We start from the raw sequence: 14728 nt of genomic DNA on the forward strand, positions 1-14728 counted from the left end.
GGATTCCTGGTTTCCTGATTACATAGAAATGTGTCTCTCTTGCCTTACGATGTCCAAATGATCAGTTCAGTGTAGAAAAAAGCACCGTAAAACCCCGTCAGGCGTGCAAAACGTATAAATGAAAGAGATCGCTTTGTTTCTGCCCGCTATCTCACTGAAGCCCTTTGGTGTGTTAATAGAAGGTTATAACCGCTACACTGCGCGGTGTGGGGAGGGGTGATTTGCAAGCAGAGTTGACCTTTGAGAAAGGACTCGTCTCGGGAATATATTTCCACATTTTGAAGAGATTTTCTCCATTTCTGTAGCCTGAATTCCAATATTCCTAGAGAGCTGTAGAATCTGGAATCACCTATCTGGGAACAGTGTGTAGATGACAGGTTTGTGACTTTCTCATGAGCACGATATATGAATCCATCAGATTAAAGACACTGTGAGCATTTGAATTAAATTAACGATAGTCTGTCCCAGCTCGCCGCGATGGTATAGTGGTCAGTACTTTGTGCTGTGAGCGCAATACCTGCGCTTTGAATCCGGGTGACAGCAGCCCAAGACAAGAGAGTTTCCTTCGTCTATGTTATTTCAGTGAAGGGGGGGCATGCGTGTACAGCGAACGATCATCGAGATGATGTGTTGCCCCATATAAGCAATGTGAACCAACACTGCTTTGCAAAGGAGCACGGTCTGATCTTATAGTTGATAATCTGGAGATCAGACCGACCTCTTCAATGACGAGAAGAAAAGGTCAGGAGCCGCAGTATTTAATATAAATAAGAGATTTCATTTTTTCTGTGGCACAACTAGTACCAAGCACTTAATCTCGGGGTTGTGAATTCGAGCTCCACGCTGGTAAGAAATCATATAGGTTATGATAAATTTACTTTTTTTTAATAAAAACAAATATCGGAAAGAATTCGCCTGTCACTAAGGAATTTAAGTGGAAAGATAAGTAGAGACATAATCAGAAAACCTACATATAGGAAATGTTAGTTACTTTGTATGTGCTTTAGCGTTTTCTTTTATATACCGAAAAAAAAGTTCAAGGCGTTCTAGTCGCTGTACTCCTCGTAGATAATCTCAACGAAATCACAATACAGTACAGGACACGCAGTGAGGAGCTCACGCAACGAATAGTCTTGAACATGCCAAGCGTAAAGGCACACTGAACATCTGCGAAACATCACATCCTAGTTTAGTTACAGTGAGATTATAGACTGGGAGGTAGGAAGTCTCAGATCACTTTTTTATTAAAGGTTCAAGCAAACCCAAATACATTTGCAAGAGACTTTGCAAGAGAGCTGTGCGGACCTTATCTTGATTTACCTAGTTTAATCGTTTTCAGAAAGTGTAATTGTATTATTTTATGTACCCCTGACGATTCTACTGATGTTATAAGTGCTCTTGTTTATATTGAATCTATTTTGTTGTTCAAATAAAAAGTTAAAAAAAACTTTCCGGATGCGTCTGCTGTAAAAATAAAATGACATCAAAGGCGTTGTACGTAGAGTTCTGAAGCCTGCTCCACAGAAGAACTAGCTGAGATGAAAAGTTCAATATTCTACTGACAGGGCTATTCCCGTCAACTCAGTTTCTTTCTGAAACAACGTTTTATAAGAAAAACTTACACTTTGCAAAATGTGAAATAAAATACTTGCTTAAAAGTTCAGATTGTTTTTTACCCAAAAACTGTAAATGGAGAAAACCGACCCGTTGGAGTCTCTGTTGTACCATTGCTCAGTGCGGTCAGGTCGGGACTAAAATGATAGTAAGGTGCTGGTTCAAGCACATCTAGGCACGCCTTTCTCACTGTTCCACCGTGAACATCATCTGGAGAAAAAGTGGCATGTAATGTTTAATACATTATTGACCTTATTAATAATTTGAGGGAATACAAATGCTTTGCATGTATCGAATTACAGCACGTAACAACTGACTACCTGAGTCGATATCACCGGGCAATTTCCAATAACGACCAACATCAGAAACTTCAAGAAAAATAAGATTCCATATCTTGGAATGTAGGGCGGGAGAATTCATTTATATTCCTGTTGCATCTTGAGCTAAACTCAAGAGGGCACAAGCCCTAGAACCCGAATCCGTTACAATAACAAAAGGACAGACATTGAAATATGGGCTATTTCGAAGTAGCAAATGTGAGATATAAAGTCGGAATTCTGAGTTGCTAAGTCGCAATTCTGAGATACCATAGCGGTTTTTTTTTTACTCCCTGGCGGAAACGGGCTTCCATAGAAATCCGGGTTGTGAATAACAACTGTCACTACACACGATTGAGTTCTTGAGGCTGGCACCTAAGACCACTCAGCCATCCTGACAAGCAGTGGAGGATGCCCGTTACTTTGTCAAAGGATTATTAACTACTTTTCTTTTCTTATTACAGAGATTTCTACATTGCAAGACAATTGACGATTTAGATAAAGGTATATCGTGGCACGCAAACCAGGCACGGAGGGGGTTTGAACCCGCGCTCTTCGGTTTACGAAACCGATGCCTTACCACTTGGCCACCGCACAGACAGTTTAGTTTTTTTTCCCATCAAGGCTAATACATTTTGAAAAAAAAAATCTGTGCGCAAATTGCAATGGCAGGAGAAGTAAAGAATATAGTTCTTCTGTGGAGCTGGCTTCAGACTCTGCTTATAGCGCCCGTCAAATAAAATAGATATTTTATTTTTACAGGAAGACGCATTCCGAAATGTATCTCTGCAGTTTTAGAAAAGTTTTGAATGGTATATTTTATACAACGCACAAACCGTATTCTAATTGCAGACTGCAGATCTGTGCAGCAATCCTACTACATTTCACTGTGATTCTGAAATACTTCTAGCAAACATATTCAGGTTTCCTTGAACTTTAATAAAAAACTACTTCGCTTTCAATCTCTGGTGTTACTGTAAACTCGGACGTGATGTTCCGCAGATGTGCAGTGTGCCTTGTCTTATTCGTTTACTGGATTTGTGAAACGAAAATACAAACTGGACAGTTTCAGACACATGAAGACTCATAAATGTCACTACAAATGACAAATTTGTAGTGTAAATCCGCCGGGCTGATTTACGTGTCTGACCATCTCTCTCCTCCCTCTTCGGCAGTGAGCACTATTTTTTCATTTTCTTCCCTTGTAGTTTCCTCGCTCTTTTACTGTCCCTTTCTCCCACGGAGAGACGGAAAACATGCCGAAATCGTTTTCACCCTGTGTTTGTGCAACGTCAGTGTGTGAAGGGAAAGTAATCTATGTGGTTCCAGTGGCGCAATCGGTCAGCGCACGGTACTTATACAGCAGTGCACAGCGGAGTCATGCCGAGGTTGTGAGTTCGAGCCTCACCTGGAGCAGTGTAGCCTGTCTTTAGCTACCGAAAGCAACCGTCCACTTTAGATACTGTTACTTATAGGTCGTCCTTAACACCTTATCTAACGGGATTGTAGCCTGTTAGGTGTTTGCTGGAGATCCAGTCTAAATTAACATCAAAGGAACAGGTAAAGGTTTATTCCACGTCACACCCGAAGAAGGGTCCACGTTGTGTTTCCTTCTCTTTTCAGCATGGAATAAACCTATAATTTTTCCTTTGCAGCTGACGCAGGTCATTACTTAAATTCCCATCAGCTGTGGACCCCCAGCTGATCTCTACACAGACAGATGAGAGATATCTCATCTTCTTAGATGAGAGGTCTACTGGGACTAAGGGAGCACGATGGTGTACCGAAGACTTGAAAAAGCTCTCGCATTAGATTCTGTTTTTGTTGTTTCCCAGATTTGTTTTTAATGTTCTTTTTGTTTTGAAGTTGTTCCTTTAAGTATTTTTTTATTTTATTTTCTGTAGTCGTTAGACTACTACAGTGATTTACCTAGGTTCCCGGAAGGCTTCTCGCATCGTGGTTGTTGTGTTTTTGGGTTACAAGTATTTTTTTTCTATTGATAGGACCCCACGCATTACTGTGGGACTAGTTAACTTAAGTTCTTACATTGTACCTGAAATTACCACATAAACTACTACTCTGTTTTTCTTTTTTTTAAATAAAGGCACAAATGATGTTTTTTTTTCTTGCAGCTGATTGGCAATGACCCTACAACGGGTCATTGCAACGAACGTGGCTGCTGAAATTTGTCAGCAGCTCCATACTAAACCTGTTCTCAATTGCAACAAACCTAAAATAACATATGCTGCCCATTAGATGTTACCGATGTAGGAGACTAACTTAAACCACCTCTTCACAGGGTTTATGTAGTTCAGTAGAGGAACAGTCGATCGCATTTGAACTGTTCTGAATGTAGTGGAAATAATATAGTCACAAAGTAACGAACATACGCACCACTCGCTTGAAATATTTACTGTAGCTAAAATTGTTTTCTAGACACCACAACTATTCACAATGAATTTGATGAATACATGTCTTTATTAATAAAAGTGTAATTTATTAATAATTAAGATTAATGTATATCTTTATTAGTAGCTGTATTACCGGTAATGCATGTACAGTCCTTAATATGGGATAGTGAACTTTCAGGTATCCTGGGGAGGTAAGAAAACTGAAATGAAGGAAATACATATTTAAAGGGGGTGTAAGTCTTAAATGTGTTCTGTTACATCTGGGTGTTAACTGAATAGATTGTATTACTTATTGTGATTTGACACATGTCTGTCTCAGGAGACAGCAGAAAAATTGGGGAATTTGCAGGTACAGAAAATAACTTGAACTGAACAGGCAAATGTAAGGTTATGTTAAAGAGAAATAAACTTTGTCACCTTTTTAAACATGATTATTTAAGACAGTTTATCGGAACCGTATCTCTCCTCGATTCTGTGGCTGTGGTCCAACAGTAACGGTGGTGAAACAAGCAGAATGTGCGGAAAGAATTGGAGACGTAACGGGAGACTCATCCAGTCGATAGAAGGGTTGTGTACGCTGAGAAGTGTAGTTTAAAAGCTTAACGAGCCAGGGAGGAGTCAAACCTGCAATCTTCTGAGCCAAAGTCAAACACATTATCCATTGCACCACTGGCTCTGATACCCTAAAGCCACCACTGTGAGCTTTGTGCTGCTATTAGTAATACTGTAGCACTCCGGTGTTCACAACAGCCCCCCACCACCAGGAACTCAAACCCAGGCCTCCTGCATCACTCAACAGGGACCTAGCCTGTTGAGCTAAAGAGCAATCTCCCTCAGTCCTGCGGCTGTGGCCCTGCTATTACATTGAAGGGCAGTGACATCACCGCTCTGGTAAGCCGGCTCTTACACACTCAATGGTGGCCGTATGCGTTACACTCTCCCCCGCTTAACTCACCAACCTCAGCAAAGGGCTATCCCATTCCACTGCTGACACCAATGTAACGCTCCAGGGTTCACATGGGCATCCTCGCCACTGCCACATCAGGTCAGTCCCCCACCGTCAGGGACTCAAACCCAGACCTCTGGCATCACTCAACAGGGACCCAGCCTGTTGAACTAAAGGGAGACCGTCCTTAAGCTCAAGCGGCTGGGTCCCTGTTGAGCTATGGTGGCAGTCGCAGGTTTGAGTCCCCGACGGTGGGGGGCTGACTTAAGTGGCAATGGCAAGGGTGCCCGCCTGAACCCCCAACCATTACAATACTATACATCGCTCCAGTCCAAATTTTCTCAATTAGATTCACGTGTTTTCTACTTGTATTTAGCTACTAGGTCTTTCGTTTGGTCTGTTTTAAAAATAGCATCTCAAACGATTTTATGTGTCATGCTGAAATTCACACACGGGGGACGTCACATGAAAGACAATCACAGATAAGATGTTGCATTTAAAAAGAAATCCAGAGTGGCAGTAGAAAACAAAGCCTTATACACGAGATGCAAGTGCTCTACCACTGAACTAAACTGACAGGCACTTTTGCCTGCAGCTCTTTAATTGAGTTAGGGAGAGTGAAGGGTCTACACAGTGTACAATTTAAAGGTCGAAGCAAGACAATCTGATGCGAGGAGAATTCACAAAACGAGCCTCTGCTTTATCGTTTACTGAGCATTCAATGAACGTCTAAGTGAAAGACAAATTCACTATTTTCACTTTTTGTTTAAAGAACACTTTTATCACGTTCTGCACTCCCGGTGTTTAACGGTGTTCTTTTCTACACTCCTGATTTGAGGATCCCCAGCTAAAATATTTTTTAAATACAACAAAATTCCGATATATTGAATAGTATTTATGTTTACATTTATATTCACTCGTGCCAAAAGCTTGTGTTCTCTGCATATATCAGGATGTGGAAAGAGGCCCAATCACATCTGGAGTAGATAGTATTTAGGTCAAAGCTAATTCAAAGTGCATCTCTGGGTGTGTTTGAATTACCTACGTGTTTGACTGAAGGACAAGCTCACGGTGCCATAAAAATTGACACTCGTCATCTTTTCTTCTACATTCACAGGTTTTACGCTAAAGACAAAAAAAAATTTTTTGTCGTTTTCATGCCAGCTGGCACTAATTATTCTGCACTGACAGGGAAGATTAGTATTTTATCTATCGCAATATGTGTGGAATTTGTTTTTAAAAAAGTTGTTCCAGAAATGAACACTTCCATTAAAGTTAAGGCAGACACCTGTTGCTGTCCACAACGACCAACTCTGCATGGCAAGAGAGGAGAAAAGCACTGTGGTGATTTCAACCCAGAAACTTATTTACTAGACATGCACATTAACCAGCTAAGCCACAGCAACAACAGAGCACTATCCTTTTACAGCCTCTTAGACACACCGCTCTGAGATACCTGCGTTCTGTGTGCGCTGAGCCTGCTCGCTGAGCAAGTGATGAGAAATGGCTTTTATCTGGTAATTTCAAGTCCAAGGAGCTCAATATGCTTTTTATGTTGGACATCTTCAAGGAAAATGGTGAAATCGCAGGTGGAAGAGGAAAATGATCCTTGAGTAGAGGAAAGACGACCATCTTGAGTACTAACTCATGTCAGGAGGCTAACTTCTGGGATGAGGTGGTGGAGTGGTAAGGTGATGGACTACTAATCCATTGTGCTCTGCACATGTGGGTGTGAATCCCATCCTTGTGAAGTTCAGTAGTTGACAAATGTGCCTTTTTAAACTGGGTGTGCTTTCGTTTCGTCTTTCGCTCCTGTACTACAGCAGTAATATTTCTAGATGTGCATGAACATGGTATAGTAGGCTGACGGCAGGAACACGGGGTCCACAAGCAGTGACAGTATCAGAGGTGTCTGCGGTGTGTTGGTTTGTGAGCACTAATAAAATAACTTGCCGTGGAAGCACGTGTGCCTGCATTAATACAGCTCCATTGAGCAGAAAAAGCAACACAAACACCGACTTGTCAACAGGAAGTTTCCGTAGCTGAAAACACAGCCATTGTGCTCCAGGTGAAGCTTGTGTCGCAGGATGTGGGTCATTGAGGCAGTCACGGGCTGGGATTGATTGGGTTATGTTGATTTGTGTTACAGGGTGTGGGTCATTGAGGCAGTAACAGGCTGTGATTGATTAGGTTATGTTGAATTCCAGGATGGTGTCAATGTTGCCTCTCACTCAAGGGGGTGACTGCAGTTGTCCCAATTAATACAGGAACAGTCAGTAAAAACAGTCAAACCCAAGTCGTTCAGGGAGCAATTAGGTATCGAGACTTGGAGGTGTGAGGAGTCGCTGAGCCAGTTTTAGCCAGATCAAGGGGTGAACTGATAAGGTTCCATGACACCTAGCTCAGCACTCCCACACCCCTCAAACAACACAAGCTTCCTCCTGGAAAAATACTGGGCAGACCTGATTCTGACAGGGACAGTGGAAACCCCCCTGAAAGGGATTGGCTAAGGAGAGGGATAAAAAGACCTGAGACAGAACAGAGGGGGCTCCCGATTCCCACTGGATCCTGGAGACGACACAGGCAGCACAAGGGAAGCTGCAGAGTGCAAGACCCCGGAGGAACTCTGCAGAGACTTCTAATACCTGGAGGCAAGGATCTACTGGTTCAGTAACTGACGACAACGAGAGACATTGGCATTGAAACAGAGGTACTGTACAGACTTTTAACACCTGAAGGTGAGGAACAAGGAAACTGGCACAGCTAGCCGATTCAAACTGAGAGGAATGTAATACAGTCGCAGAGGATTTCTATTGTAACCTGAACAGAGACTGGGAAAATAGGACTGGGTGATACCCCTCTCCTCAAAGTGGGCCATCAGAGACTACAGGTACTAAGTAGAGACGTTCGAGTGACCTCTCTTTAATATTTTACAGGAAAGACTGCTGCCCCTCTGTATTCATTATGACCCTGGGAAGGACCTTTTGCTGCTGTGAATTCTGTTTTCGTTGTGTTTTTGGGTGATAGTGCATGTGAATGTAGTTGGAAAATAAAAAGGGCACTTATACAATACAAATGCTTGTCGCTGGTCTATGTGTGCATTGGTGATTCTAGGAGATAAACAGAACCTGTGGTAATGTAGAGGGGCCCTAGCACCCCGTTTGTATTGCTAGGTGGTATAGTCGTACACGAGGCAGGAACATCCCTCGCCCATAGGATTCACCTTACTGTGACACCTTCTTCATCTATGTTTTTTGAGTGCACTGCAAATGATCTTAGTATCGAAGTGCCGTCCCACATAACCGATCCGAACAGTCTGCTTTACAGAGGAGCACTGCCGGAGCTTATCGTTGGCAACGATTGCTGGATCCTTTGAATTCGACTGAACTATAGCACAGATCTGCAGTCCACCATTAGAATACTGTGGGTGTGCTGTATAAGCCATACCGCCCAAAATAGTTCTAAAACAGGAGAAGCATCCTCGTTTAGGAATGTGGTATAAAGTGAAATGGTCTGGGAAGAGTCCTACGTTTGAACAGTTCAAAATAGACGTAAAGGGGTATTTACGGACTCTTTCGAAATGTAAGAACAAGCTGTGCGGACCTTATCTTTATTTACCTTGTGTAATCGTTTTTCATAAAGTGTAATTGTATTATAGCATGTGCCCCTGATGATTTTCTTGATATGTTATATGTGCTCTTGTTTGTGTTGTATGTAGTTTTGTTGTTCAAATAAAACGTAAAAGACACAACTTTCTGGATGCGGCTGCTGTAAAAATAAAATGACATCAAGGGTGCTGTACGCAGAGGTCTGAAACCTGCTCCACAGAAGATCTTTATCCAGAGGTGTTAAAGAAGTCGAGATCTCGCCATGAGAGGGGAAGCATCTCAGAAAAAGCAGGTGCAGTCGGTTCCACGGTCATAACGCCACTAAATCGGGCGACAAGAGCAAAACCCACCCGGCTTCCTCTGGGCAAGTAATGAGACAAAGAGACAGCACACAGCGGGTAGCATGGCCGAGCGGTCTAAGGCGCTGGATTAAGGCTCCAGTCTCTTTGGGGGCGTGGGTTTGAATCCCACCGCTGCCAGGTGCTCCTGTTGAGATGCCCTTTCAGCTGGCTTCAGACAAAAGGGAGGGAACTGCTTTTTGGCAGTCTCTCGAGAAACTAAGCAAAGTGTTTAAAGATACTTTCTCAGTTTGACATCAAGGCACAAAACAAAAACCTTCTTGCGTCCTCTCAACCCAAAAGCGCTTTGCCACTTTTTGCGTTATGGAGGGAACGACGTCTGCCCAGATCACTTTTGTGTCAATGCAAATCGTAGTGTGCCCTCCGTTTTAATGTTGGCTGTGCTGGCGTGCTGCTTCTGTCTGTGAAACTTGAATGTTCTGCTTCTTCACACCAAACCGTCGGCGGGGGTTGAGCTTGTTAAATCTTTGCGCATAGCGCTCCTTTGGAAGTACTTTGTCCAAGTTCAAAAGCGATCGTGGGATTTACTTCATGCGTGCAAAAAGCATGCCTCGCACGACAGATCTAAATGGGGAATGGAGCCTGCTTCTTGCTCTTTTTCCTGTGGTTGCAGTTACAAAGTTGATTGTGCTTTCACATTCTGTTAACAGTATTCACTGGCTGAGCTTTATCAGTTGGTTCGTAAAGGAATCTCTGCTTCGGTTCCAGAAAAGTCATCTGTAGTGTGTTTTTTTCCGTGCCCATGGCAGTCTTTTAAAGCTGGTAGTAATGGCGGCGAAGTTAATTTTTTATCCTCTTTAAAAGAATAAGGACGGGCTGGGGCGAGCTCCATTTACCACTCTTTCAGCTAACCGCCGAACTCGCGAACTGATTACACTGCAGAGCCACAGGCGCCTCGCTTTTCTCCATTCTCTGGGTCAGGGTGAAAAAAAAACTTGCTGGTATTAGCTGGCCTGCTGGGAGCACCTCTTCTTCACTGATAAGCAAGATTTGTGTTTCATCTTTCGCAAGCTGTATAGATTTCTTTCAAAACAAGTTGTTCCAGAAAGGAAACGAACACTTGCATTCACCTGAATTAAAAGGCATGGGATTTGCCCATAAGGATAAATTCTGTACAGTAAGACAGGTAGAAAGGCACCGCTGGGAATCGGACCCAGGATCTCCTGTTTACTAGACAGGCGCTTTAGCCAATTAAGCCACGGCGCCAGCAAAGTGCTGTCCTTTGACAGCCACTTGGACACGTCTCAACTGCTCTGAGACATCTGCGTTCGGTGTGCACCGAGCCTGCTCGCCTTGCAAGTTGCCTCATTTACATGCGATAGCTCCACCACTAAGAGAAAGGATGAGAAATGGCTTTTATCTGGCACTTTTCATGTCAGAGGATCTCAATCTGCTTTCCGTGTACAAGAGGATGTCCAACTCATGTAGCTAAAGACGTAGACGACAGTGCTCCACTGAAATCTTGATCTCACAACCCTCGGCATGACTCCGCTGTGTTCTGCTTTAGACAAAGGGGGGAAAAGACTTCTTTCATCACACGTTTTGCACTGTTTACGGTGTTTGCAGTGCTCTTTCTTAAATGAAAACCAGGAATCGGCACCATATGAGGTGAGACTAGATAATATTGGATCAAGTAGCCTCGCCATTCCATGCGTGACGTGAGCAAAGTGTAATTCCTGTCTTTATAGTGTGCTTGTTAGAGACTTAGCTGGCACCCAGAGCGCTTTAAATCCGGGAGTCAGCAGCCCAAGACAAGAGAGTTTCCTTCGTCTATGTTTTGTGCGTGAAGGGGGAAACCATGCGTGTGCTGCAAACAATCTTAGTATCGAAGTGCCGTCCCACATAACCGATCCGAACAATCTGCTTTACAGAGGAGCACTGCCGGAGCTTACCGTTGGCAAACTGAAGACCAGGCTGACCTCTTCTGTGACTCTTGAACACTGAGTCTCAAGGTTGTGAATTCAAGCTCCACGCTGGCGGGAAATTCCATAGGTAATGATCACATTTTCTTGCATGCTTCTGTAGGGTTTGGGCATTTACTTGGACAATTATTAATTGTAGCAGTAAATCACAAAATTGATTCTTTTGATGGCTTTACAATCCAACCATGCGATATAACTCAAACAACGCACAAACACAAGTACTAATACACGAGGATACATTTATTAATACATAGAATATGCATATAAACAGATTTTATCGAGAGGGTTATCAGAATACAAAAGGTATATATTCAGTCAGTTACAAAGAGTTACATATATCAAGAGGACATACATTCAGTATATCAATCATTTAGACCGTTTCTTAATTGAACTTGGTTATAACTTCTACATTAGATACTCAAAACAAGTACATAACTCTTAGGAATTAAATTGATATCAACTGGTTGGGATAACAATTGAATTCTCGAGCAGTAATGCAGTGAAGTTGAATACTCATCCAATCTCTGGGGATTCAGATCTCCTGCGGGCACAAAGAAACAGTTTCAGGCTGTTGCTGTCCAATCAGTGCTCTCTGGCTCGGTGCCAGGCTGTGCTGTGCGGCTTGCGACGGTGCGCTGCTGATGCTCACTGACCGGCTAGTTAGTGTTGGCTTTAACTAGCAAAGTTTGCGCACAGGAGAAAAGATGACTGTGGGTCCCAGCAAGTCAGGAAGAGGACCGGTTCGTTCCTGATGAAGAGCTAGTTCTGAATAGTGATTCAGCTCTCCATAGTTCTGACCTGTTCACGAGGCCTGCTGCTGGTGTTAACCTCGGGTGGATCCTCTGGTTACTCTCTGGCAACCTCCGCTCTCGACTCTTAGAACAAAGGAAAGTTCTGGCACTCGAACACACTGGCTGTTCCGTGGTATTCCGGGTTGAGTCTCAGGATGGTCAGGAGGAACGCTGCGAGAATGTCCTGCCCTTGGGAGCCTTCTGCTCCTGGGCCGTCCTGCCCTGGAATTCTCCTTTGAATTCCCTTTAGAAAAGTCCACAGAATTCCACCAGGCCCTCTGTGTTGCCTGTTTTTACCTGGAGGAACTTCAGCTCATTGATTGGCTGAAAGTTCCATGGGCATCAGAGTCCCACGTGGGTTACTCGGCCCTACCAGTCCCTGATTGGTTGATTAAGGTGAGATATGAGTCACTTACTCCTGACACTTAGGAATGCAGTCCAGATGTCCATCTGGCACTCCCTAGACAGATAGGCACCAATGGATGACCATTGATCATGATAGCCAGGCTTAGCTAAGTGCATCCCCCTTTGGGAGCTGTCCCTTATCAAAAGAAAACATCTTTAAATCAGCCTGCATGAAAAGCTTCTCTGTGGTGCACCACAGAGATGAAGAGAGAGATGGGGCCTCATTTGGGAAAGCACAGCAACACTTAATTCTGTCTTATTAACAAGCATTGCCGCTACATATCCCCCCTTTTTGAAGGTCACGAGGTCCTGAGGCGTTGTTGCCTTCAAAACAAAACAGAGTTAAGTGATGTCCCTTGCCATTAGAACATTAACCTTAAATGTCCACATTACTCCTCGAGAATTCATACAGGAACCAGCATTGGGAACAAACAGGATGAATAACATCTGGAGTACGTATAAACAAGGTAGGAGACATCATCTCAGTCTAGGAATTACACATCAGGAAGTTCACTGTCAGTATCTGATACCTCTGTAGTAGATATTTGGGGAGAAGTCACTTCCTTTCTTTTGACATTCTACCTTTGAGTCATTCGTGCTACCCAGAGTATATCTTGATGTAAGAGTACAACAGTCAGAGTACACTGTCAGTCATGATCCAGCTACCCGGCAGTAGTGTTACAATAACACCAGTTCCTGTTCCCAGCCCCCCGATAAACCACAACACCTGTGTTGGGTATCTGCTAGGGTGGTTTGGAGGTTTGTTCCATTAAAGCAACCTCTTCAGGGCTTACTGTTTCTTGGATTTCTATCCAATTCAATAGTGTGGCACCTGAAGGCATCCACGACCTCAAGTTTGGTCTTATATTGTCTGGTTACAGACCGTACAGTGTTAAGTTCAAGCTGTACTATGGCCTCCTCGGGAACTTGCAGGAAAACTGTTTGATTAGGTAGCTGCATTGCAGTAGCTGTATCATGCCTGTCACAAGTCATAGTGTCAGTTAAATGTGGTGTGCTGACCAGCCATTTACTTCCCACCTGCACTTCATGGGGTTCATTAACCTCCCTCTGCTCGTTAGTAGTTTTACACCCTTCATTGGTGAATCGTTTAGACACAGCCAATGGATATCTTTGGTAGCCATACCCATCTCAAGATTTGGAACCAAATTAAATCTTGGATTGCCTTCTGGGTGAGCTATGAGCGATGGGGTTAATGTCACATACTCCTCTACTGAGAAGAGTAGAATCAAGTGGGTTGGGATTTGTGCCATGGTTAGACTGGCTACAGTGGCACTAAGCCCCCATAACAGGTCTTGTGTCAACATTCTGGCATGTTGCACACAAGCATAAACCCATTGTATAACACTGGCAATCATGTCCACTGGTTGGGGGATAAGGTTTAACCCTGTTGCATAGAAAGTTGCCTGTAGGGTTTTCCCTAAGCTTTCCAGCCTTTGCTGCTGTCGATACAGTCTGTCACTACCCTCTGGCATCTCTGACACCTGCCTTCTTGGGGCAGTCAGGGTGAGAGTGCCAGTAGCACACAAACCTACCAGAAAAAGCAAACGTGCAACAGTGGTGGCAGCAATCAGTCCTCCCAAAAGTCTTTTCAGGTGGCTGATCCCAGTCATCTCCTTCTGAGTGATTGTTGCCTTTCTAAGCTGGCGCAGCATGTACATGGTGTCTTTCTCAGTATGCCATGTGGCATCTTGGGCACCAACATCCTGGAAATCTGGGGAGATCTGACGCAGCTGCTGATGCTGCTCCTCCTTTTCCAGGGCATCTGCTTTTTCAATTTGTTCATGCCTGTGCTCTAGGAACCCTGCAGGGGGTGGTGCAGCGGTGGAGCATGCCTGACCCTTGGCTGAGTGGTCATCTGGAGCACCTGAGTGATCTGGGATTGTTATCCCATACTCACTGTTCAGGTCCACCCTGCACACCTCCTGATTGAGGAATCCCTCTATCGGTATGTTTACAATCATTTGCTGGGCGTGGGTGTAGGACACCTGCTCGCTCCCCCCTTCCCTCGCTAGGGGTTTAGGGAGCTGCCCCAGCACTGGGATAGCTAGTTCACTGTCTTCGAACTCGCTATCACCCACCAGGCCCATGTCAGTGAGGGCGGGGATTCTGACACCCCTCTTTGCGATGTCCTGCACTGGCAGGCGGGTGGCTTGACCATCCAGCTCCAGTCTGGGTGAACCACTGTTGGTCAGACTCAGACTGACAGACTAGGCTGGTGGCTGTAAGAAAACCAGCTCGGCTTTCATTCCCTGTCCCTTCCTGGGGACTGGGTGTGTTGGAAACCCTGCTGTCAAGGCAGGAACAATCAGGTCAGTCTCACTCACTACCTGGTAG

The 14728-nt window shown here is 44.1% G+C and overlaps 2 non-coding genes across 2 annotated transcripts; both read left to right on the plus strand.

Moving 5' to 3' along the window:
• Nucleotides 1–3253: 3253 nt before the first annotated feature.
• On the plus strand, nucleotides 3254–3347 carry trnai-uau (transfer RNA isoleucine (anticodon UAU)). Its single transcript has 2 exons — nucleotides 3254–3291; nucleotides 3312–3347. It is a non-coding gene; the product is annotated as a tRNA-Ile (tRNA).
• Nucleotides 3348–9293: 5946 nt separating this feature from the next.
• Nucleotides 9294–9375, plus strand: trnal-aag (transfer RNA leucine (anticodon AAG)). The gene has a single exon. It is a non-coding gene; the product is annotated as a tRNA-Leu (tRNA).
• Nucleotides 9376–14728: the final 5353 nt, after the last annotated feature.

This window comes from Lepisosteus platostomus, chromosome 5 (genome assembly GCF_059453375.1).
Source record: "Lepisosteus platostomus isolate fLepPlt1 chromosome 5, fLepPlt1.hap1, whole genome shotgun sequence".
NCBI classification, from domain to species: Eukaryota; Metazoa; Chordata; class Actinopteri; order Semionotiformes; family Lepisosteidae; genus Lepisosteus; species Lepisosteus platostomus.